At 41.6% G+C, this 9,043-nt stretch overlaps 1 pseudogene; it reads right to left on the bottom strand.

Moving 5' to 3' along the window:
• Positions 1-228: 228 nt before the first annotated feature.
• On the bottom strand, positions 229-1,497 carry LOC103785892 (pseudouridine-5'-phosphatase-like; annotated as a pseudogene).
• Positions 1,498-9,043: the final 7,546 nt, after the last annotated feature.

Below are 9,043 nucleotides of genomic sequence, written 5' to 3'. Positions count from 1 at the left end.
TAATGCCTATATGCATATGAACATACTGAGATATATATATGTATATGTATCTATATGTGTATATATATATATGCATGTACATTCACTTTATCACATACTCCATCAGCTTGGTTTTTGAGATGGTAATTCCAGTTCGATTTTTGTTCCGGGCTTTGTTTTCGTCTCTACTAAGTTTCTCTCAACTGTCAAGCCACATTTCATCAACACTTTAGAGTGGGGCAAGCCAACACAGGATGGAAAGGCAAACCTTAGGAAGCTAAAATTACTGTGCAGTCTGGGATTTGGGAGTTGTTGATTTCCTTTCCCTTTCCCCCAGCAGTGTGGACCATGAGAGTGGGCTGGGGGCGGCCCTCCCTCTCACTCATAGAGGAGCAAACCAAACAGCTCAGGCTGGAAGTCCTGCAGGGAATTCAGCACCGGGGTGGCCTTTCTCCTCAAGTCTCAGTTCAAGGTTCTGTCTAGAATGAAGACCACTTGCATCCCGGTTGCCAGGGTTGCCTCCACCTCATTGAGAGCATCTTCAAACAAGGCACTTCTCCATAGGAGGACAGGGAGAGAACCTGTTGGCACAAGCTGGGAGGATGTTGGGGTCTGGCTTGCTGTGCTGTACTTCGGGGTCATCTCCCTGCATAATGTGAGAAAACAAGCTGAAGAACTCCTTGTGTCAGCTCACCTTCATCTCCAATGAGGCAGACCCTGAGCTGGTGGCCATGGCAAAGGGAATGCTATGTTTCTGCAGGTGGACGATGAGATTCTCAGCCCCTGGCATGAGCACAGCTGTAAGGAACACTTCCTTTAACTTCGTTTGGCTTTCTTCCACCAGTTCCTCCTTGGACATCAGGAGCTGCAAGATGTCTATTATAATCTGTGCTGCCTCTAATGCCTACTTACCCATTACCAGGGACTTTACAACCCAGCTGTATTTCTTTTCATAGAAATCACATATTTCTTGAAACAGCACTGAATATAGCCATTCAGTATCCAGAAGAAGGCCATCCATGTCAAAGATGAGGTGGGTGATGGGCTGCGGTGGGGGGTGGGGGTGCTCCCATGGTGCTGCCTTTCCGTCTGGGTGGGGGTGAGGAGCAAAGAGACCTCATCTTTCTTTCTTTCTTTTTTTTTTTTCTTTGAGACAGAGTCTTGCTCTGTCACCCAGGCTGGAGTGCAGTGGCATGATCTCGGTTCACTGCAACCTCCGCCTCCCAGGTTCAAGCGATTCTTCTGCCTCAGCCTCCTGAGTAGCCGGGACTGCAGGTGTGTGCCACCACACCAGGCTAACTTTTTGTATTTTTAGTAGAGATGGGGTTTCACCGTGTTAACTGGGTTGGAGACCTCACCTTTCTAATCCAAGCATCTGACATATTTCATCCTGATCTTCTGCACTGAGCATTATATGATCAATTCAGTCTAATCAAATTTAATGGACATTGGTTCAGGTTCTGAGAACTCAAATATGGCCAAATATACCTCTGCCTTGCATCTCCAGTTTAGTGAGGGAAGTTTTGGCCTATGAGACGTGGTGATGGGGACTCTATTTTTTGTTGTGATCATTATTATCTTCATCAATCACTATAAGCCAGAAACAAAAGTAACTATTGTCTCTGTTATTTAATTCTTACACCAATCCTGTATAGTAAGCATGAATAGTCTCATTTTGTAGATGGAGAAACTGAGTCTTTGTGATGCTAAGTAACTTACCTAAGGCCAATTAAGTTGGCAAGTTGCAGAGCTGGAATTTGAATCCAGATCTGTCAGCCTCTAAAACCCACACTCTACCATTATTCAATACTACTACTTTAATTCCTTGTTGCCTGCATGGAGATAATAATAATTTGCTATGGAAAGTACCAGTTAGAAGATATTGTCTTTACCACCCCCACTGTAGTTTGGTGAGTGCTTTTGCCCCTTCTGATGTGATTAGAACAAACCTATGCTCTACAGTGGGGTGGCTTCTGCAGCAGGTGCTAGTTTCATGAAGGAGGTCCCCCCAGCCACAGGGAACGGAGGTTCATGATCTTTAGGAGGCTGGCAGGATTTTATCTCTAATGAAACATGGTGATGATTAGATCAAGACAACTTGACTGCAGCAATATTTTTCCTCTGACAACTTTGTGTGAAGAAATCAGACACAGCCAAGACCAGTTTGTGCAGCTGATGGCACCGGAGCAGAGGGTGTCCTCTTATCAGATACCAGCACAATGACTGCTGACTGTCATGTGTGGACCTCGCAGACTTCTAGCTACAGCTTAATTATAATTATTAAGTTTTTACAGGACACTGATTGTATTTCAAAGGGTTTTACGAACCTCTTTTTTATTAGTTGTTCCCTATCCAGCCCAGTCTGACAGAAGGGCTACTTCCTCTGCTTTCAGGTGTGGAAATGGGGCCACTCTGAGGTTAAGTTGCCTGTCAGAGGTCACCCAGCGGCTGAGCTTTGGTTCTAACTTGCTGGATTGGACAGATGAGATCTGCTCCTTTAGGCCAATCAATTAGTTGATATAGGAGCCATGGAGATTTAGAGCTAATGAAATGGTACCTTACAGATATGGAAGGTAGTAGATTTTGTGGTTTGAAATTTGTGTTTTGTCTTCCAATATGAATTTTGTTTTTGCTGTCAAGAATTCAGTGAATCAAAAGTAGACGGGTTCTGTCATTCCTCTCTCTCTTCTTGGTTCTCCCTTTTTTACATACCCTCTTTTCCTCTACTTTCCAAAAGAAGGAATTGGTCCTGAACAAGTGATTCCAAGTTCCCTTCTCCAGAATTAGAGAAGGGCACAGGTGGTGGGTGGTTCTGATAATACTCATTAGAGGCCATTGGAGGAGCTCAAGATAACTCTATTTTGCTTGGAGGTGGTATCATAATAACGTCTTATACTTCATAGGTTTCTGGTTAAGACACTAGTTTCATGGGATCTTCCTAGGTATTCAGGTACTTCAGGCTCTAGTTTTATCTAAATTTGGGAACTCGGGATTAAGCAAATTGAAACAAGTTATTTATTTATTTATTTGTTTATTGTGCATGTATAGGATGTATGTGGTGAGTTTCCAAAGGGGGTCTATAGATAAAGCATTTCTGAAACTCGTGGACCACTGACTGTCTCTCCCCTCCCCATCCCCGACCTATCTTCTGATAGTGACATTCTGTAGAACACCCTGAGAAAATGCAACTGAGCATGCCTTTTTCAGACAGGCAGCATGCAGTACACTTCCTTGTTTCTGTGGCTCCTTCCTGGGCTTCGTTCTGTTCCTTGGAGTCATAGAACAGGAGAAAATGCTGTCTCCAAAATTCTCATAGGAAGCACAGGTGAAATATTTTCCTTACTGCATAAACTATTTAGATATGAATTTGTAAGCAAACCCAGAAAATACACTAGATGTCTTCTGAACTGAACTTTTCTTTTTGGCCCTGTCCCATTACACCAACTGTGACGTAATAAGTGAGTTTTGACTATAGGGTATGTGTTAGGACATATGTTACCATGGAGACCTTAGGAGCATATATCAAGTGATATATATTGTACTATATTATGGACAATGTCTTGAAATCATTTTTATCAATAATTCAAAATAACAAGAATGGTCTTTGTGTACTTTTTTTGTACAAGATGGCATCAGGATGTAAAAATTTGTTTTTCAGCAATTGTTAATTTTTAAATATATTCTAGCTGGCCATGTGGTAAATTGAGAGCCCAGGGGTCTTGGATACGGGTCTGGCTGAGAAATTGCTATTCTCTGTGACCTTACGTGAGTCACTTAAACCCTTTGGGCCCCAGATGTCTGTCTATAAAATTACAATAATGACTCTGGCTTCCTCTCTGGGGTGGAGAGTGGGGTGTGCTAGAAGGAATGAGATCATAAACTGATAGAGGGCTGAACTAAGGTACTTTTGAATTTATAGGAAAAATGCAAGAGGAGAAATGTTAAGTTTCTTCATGTTCTTTTTCTTTCTCTAGTCTCTAAATGCAGAATCCTGGGAACAGATCCATGAAGAGAGAGGTGAGGTCAAGAAGAGATTCCTATGTGTGTAATTGGTAGAGCCTTTTTACTTTCACAAGTCTTCATGTGGAACATTTCCTTCCTTGAAACCACTGTGAATGCTGTGAATTTTGTGTTCTCTTTCCATTGTCTGTCAATTGATAATCAGTTTCTGTGACTCTGAGGTATTCGGTCTGATTATTTTACATTTTTTGCATTAAATCTTTTTCCTACTAAGTGTTAGGATTTGGGATAATGTCTCTTCATTAAACTTTAGTAAATACCCACTTGCTGAAATTCAGAAATATTGCTGGAGATTTGTTTTTCCATTGGCCTTTTCTTACCATGTGCCCAGGAACTCCAGGACTGGCACCTTAGGATATTCTTTATCTCAGACCATCAGGATCTGACATCTCAGCAGCTTTGTGCTGTCAGGAAGACAAGCCATTTAGTTTTCTACTGTGCTTGGCTATCACAATGCCCATTTTCAGAGCATAAGATGGAGGCAGAGATTGGAAGGACTTGCCTGAGGCCACAGGGTGACCCATAAGCACAAGAGAGAAAGAGGGATGTGAGTGAGAGATTCTTCCCACCTGACCTCACTCCCAGACCCCACGCCTTTTGTCAATTCCTTCCCATGGACCTACCTGCTTGGAAATCAGTTTCCAAGGTTGTTTTGTTACCTTCTCCCAACCATTGTTAATCTTTGATGTAATTCATTTATCTAAAGCACCATTTACCCCATTATTTCCTTGTAGTTCTCACTTAGTTGCCAAGAGTTTCCCACTTCTCTTCCTACTTAAGTACTAATACGAGTTTCAGTAGGTGCAACTCTTTTACCTACCCCAATTTCTCTGGGCTCTGGTCCCTGTGTCAGAGGCTTGGGATAATATCTCATAAGAACAAGTGTAGAGTGGTTGCTCAGTCATAAAAAATGATGAGTTCATGTCCTTTGCAGGGACATGGATGAAATTGGAAATCATCATTCTCAGTAAACTATCGCAAGGACAAAAAACCAAACACCGCATGTTCTCACTCATAGATGGGAATTGAACAATGAGAACACATGGACACAGAAAGGGGAACATCACACTCTGGGGACTGTTGTGGGGTGGGGGGAGGGGGAGGGATAGCATTAGGAGGTATACCTAATGCTAAATGACGAGTAATGGGTGCAGAACACCAGCATGGCACATGTATACATATGTAACTAACCTGCACATTGTGCACATGTACCCTAAAACTTAAAGTATAATAATAATAAAAGAAAAAAAAGAAAAAAAAAGGAAAAAAAGATGTAAGGAAAACTATAATTTATTGAATGCCTTCCATTTGTCATGCTATACACAAGATACAAAAATAATGTAATAAACCTATGAGTGTAGTATTCATATTTTGTAGATGAAGACACTGAGGCATAGAAAGGCCAAATGATCTGCTGAAAGTTACATGATAATGAAGGGGTGAGCTGTTATTTGACCCATGCTCTTTTTCACTATGCCGTGCTGTTTTGGGTTTTACTAAAAACTGTTTGGTGGCTACATCTCTTATTTGCATAATTATAATTTCTTACACTTGTGTAGTGATTTATGGATTCAGAACATTTTCAAAAATTTTATTTTATTTTATGTTTGCAACACTGTATGAAGTAGGCACCACAGATAATGATATTCCAACTCTTTTAAATGAGCCCTCCATTCTACTGACGCTCATGAAGTTTAGTGATTTATACAGTGTCCCTCATGTGGTGACAAATTTGTACCATATTCTCTATTATCAAATCATTCTTCCTTAATTATTTTCATTTATGTCATTCTTCTGATAAAAAAGCTTACAGTGACCTTCTATTGCTAAATGTACAATTGTCAGTCAGTTGTAAACTTTCCTTAACAGCTGGCCATCCTCAGCCATTACTCAATCACTCATTTGTTCAACAAGCCTTAATTAAGCACTTGTAATGTGCAAAGAATCAGATATATAAAGAGGAATAATATGTGATCCTAACCTTTTGAGAGATTACAGTGTGGTCAGGGAGTCATCCAGGTCAACGCATTATTTTAACCCAGGATAATAAAGGCTATGATAGAGGGCATTATGGGAGCTCACTGAAGGGACACCTCACCCATATATTGGGCTTAAGGAAGGTAGCTTAGAGAAGGTGGTGCTTGTGACAAATCCTGTTGGACAAGTTGGGTATATGGTGTGAGGTAGAATGGGATGAGAGCTGAAGTTGGGAGAACTAAGGAGGGGAGATCATGAAGGACTTTATGAGCAAAGGTAAAGAAGGTAGATTTTATCCCACAGGCTATGGAGAACAATTATAGGATATTAGGCAGGAGATGATGACATAATCAGATTTGCATTTTAGAAAGGTCTTTGTAGCAGTAGCATTGAGAATGGGTTGATGGAGGGCAAGGTAGGGTACAGTGAAGTCACTTAGGAATCCTTTGTAGTAAAATAGGTGAGAAATGGAGGGTTGAACTAAGATATTTGCAGTTGGGCTGAGAAAAAAGCATTTGAATTGGAAATCTTTAAGAAATAGAAACCCACAGGGATTGCTGACATATTGGATATAGAAGGTAACGAAGAGGAAATAATTGGGGAAGTCTGGGGTTTTGGCTCGAGCAGCTGGGAAGACAGTAGGATTGTATACAGGTAGAAGGATATAGAAGGAGGTGTTCAATTTTGTGCATATTGAGTTTAAGATGCTTGTGAGACACTTCGGTAAAGGGATCCAGGAGGTAGTAGGATATCTAGATCTGAAACTAAGGAGAGAAATCTGGGCTGGAGATATAGATTTGGAAGCCATTAGGAGGAATGTGATAAGAAGATGAGATTGACCAGAGGAAGTGTGTAGGTCAGTGGTTCTCACCTTTAGCTGTGTGTTAGAACCACCTGGGGAACTTCTAAAAATCCAGATTTCCAAGGTCACACCACCGACCTATAAAATTAGAATTTCTAGGAATAGAACCCAAGCACCAGTGTTTCAGAACTCTCCAGATGGTAAAGTGGCAGTGAGAGTTGAGAAGCACTCGATTGAAAGGAGCAGGAAATGCCTCATTAAAGGTGACTAAATGAGGGAGAAGCATAAGACATTTCCAGAGGGATAGGAGAGCCTAGAGAGAAGGTAGCATTACTGACACTAAGGGTGTGAGAAGTCAAGAAGAAAGCAATGAGCAGTGCTCTTCTAATCAATCTTCAGTTACTCCTTAACATGGCTCTTTCCTGTAGCCACCTATTCTGTTTGCTTTTCCCTGCCTTTAACTTGGTAGATGCTCATCTGTGTCTCTGCTCAAACTACTCCTGATGCTTAGGATTCCTGCCCTTCTTGAGGATGTCAATCCACATTTAGCCCATACTTAAGGTTTGGCTCAAAATCTCCTCCTCTAAGAAATATCTGATCAATTTTACCCAATTCTAATTACTCTCCTTTAGATACTCCCTTATGCATTTAGTTCTATGTCAAAAATGGCCCAGCTGTGAGACAGTGCCAAGAGTCCTGGACTTAGACTCTGAAGATTTGAGTTCAAGTCCTGGTTCTGCTACATGTTAATAAGCTGGAACATCTTGAGGAAGTCACTAAAGTGCATTAGTTTCTGTATCTATAAGATGTTCATAGCAATAACAACTTTTAAGGATTGATATGAGTTTTGAGAATGTAAAAAGCTACATATGTGGGAGAATGACATCAGCAAGATGGAAGAATAAGAGCTTCCAGCACTCATCTTCTCACAGACACCCATTGAACAATCATCCACACATGAAGATAACTTCTTAAAAGCTAAGGAATCCAAATTAGAGATTATAACACTTGGGTGCAGTGCAGAAATAAGAAAAGACACATTGGAGAGGGTAGAAGGGACAGTTTCACATTGATCATGTCATCCCTTACCCAAGCCTGTGCAGCACTGTATGGAGAGATACCCTTCGTATGAGGGAAGGAGAATGAAAGGAGGAATTGACTTTGCCATGGACCTCAGTACCAGGGCAACCTCCATGGGCCCAAGGAGAAGTTTAGCCCCTGCAGACATAAACTCCAGGCTGGCTCTTGCAAACCCAAGCTCCAGGCCTGCCCAGTGCCAGGTCACTGCTTATGGAACCAGGCTCCAGACATGCTCCTTTATACCCAGGCACCAGATGCACCCCAGTGCCAGGCCAGCCCTCATGGTCCCAGACTCTCGGCTAAGCACCTACAGAGTCAGGTTCCAGGCTGGTCCCCAGGAACCCAGGCTTCATTCCTATCCCTGTGGACTCAGGTCGAAGACCTATGCTGGCACCAAGTCAGACGCAGAGGATCCAGGTTCCAGGCTGGCTTCTGCAAACATAGGTGCCAGACTTGCCCATGTGTATCCAAACTCTAGTCATGCCCTAGTGGACGCAGGCACCAGGACCCACATGCCCACTGACCCACACACCAGCGTAGCCCACCAGAGGACTCCAGCATTAAGCCTACCCAAGGACCCTGCCAGATGGGTCACCCCAAATTTCTAGATGGGCTGACTGATGAAGAGCTTTCTCTGCAAAATCCAGTCTGCAAAGACTGAAAAAGGTGCCTAATTCTTCAAATGTGCGGACATTGACGCAAAGTCCACAGAGATCATGAATAATTGGGGAAACATGACACAACAACAGGAACAAAATAAGGCACTAACAAATAATCCCAAAGAAATGGAAATCTATTAACTGCCAGACAGTTCATAGATTTAAAAATAACCATGAGAATTAAAAAATGACTATCTTAAAGAAGCTCAGTGAGCTACAAAAGAACACAGATGGACAACTAAATGAAATTAGAAAAGTAACACATTAACAAAGTGAAAATTTTAGCAAAGAGATAGAAACCATGTATAAGACCCAAACAGAAATTCTGGAGCTAAGGAACACAATGATTGAGCTAAAAAATTCAATAGGAAATTTCAAAAGTAGAGTCAATCAAGCAGAAGAATTAGCAAGCCTGAAGACAAGTTATTTGAAATTACATAATCAGAGGAACAAAAAGAAAAATTAATAAAAAATGGTGAAGAAATCCTGTGCAACTTATAGGACACTATCAAGTGAGGCAATTTAT

This window comes from Pan paniscus, chromosome 1, assembly GCF_029289425.2.
Source record: "Pan paniscus chromosome 1, NHGRI_mPanPan1-v2.0_pri, whole genome shotgun sequence".
Lineage (NCBI taxonomy): Eukaryota > Metazoa > Chordata > Mammalia > Primates > Hominidae > Pan > Pan paniscus.
This window is presented reverse-complemented; position numbering and strand designations above follow the sequence as displayed.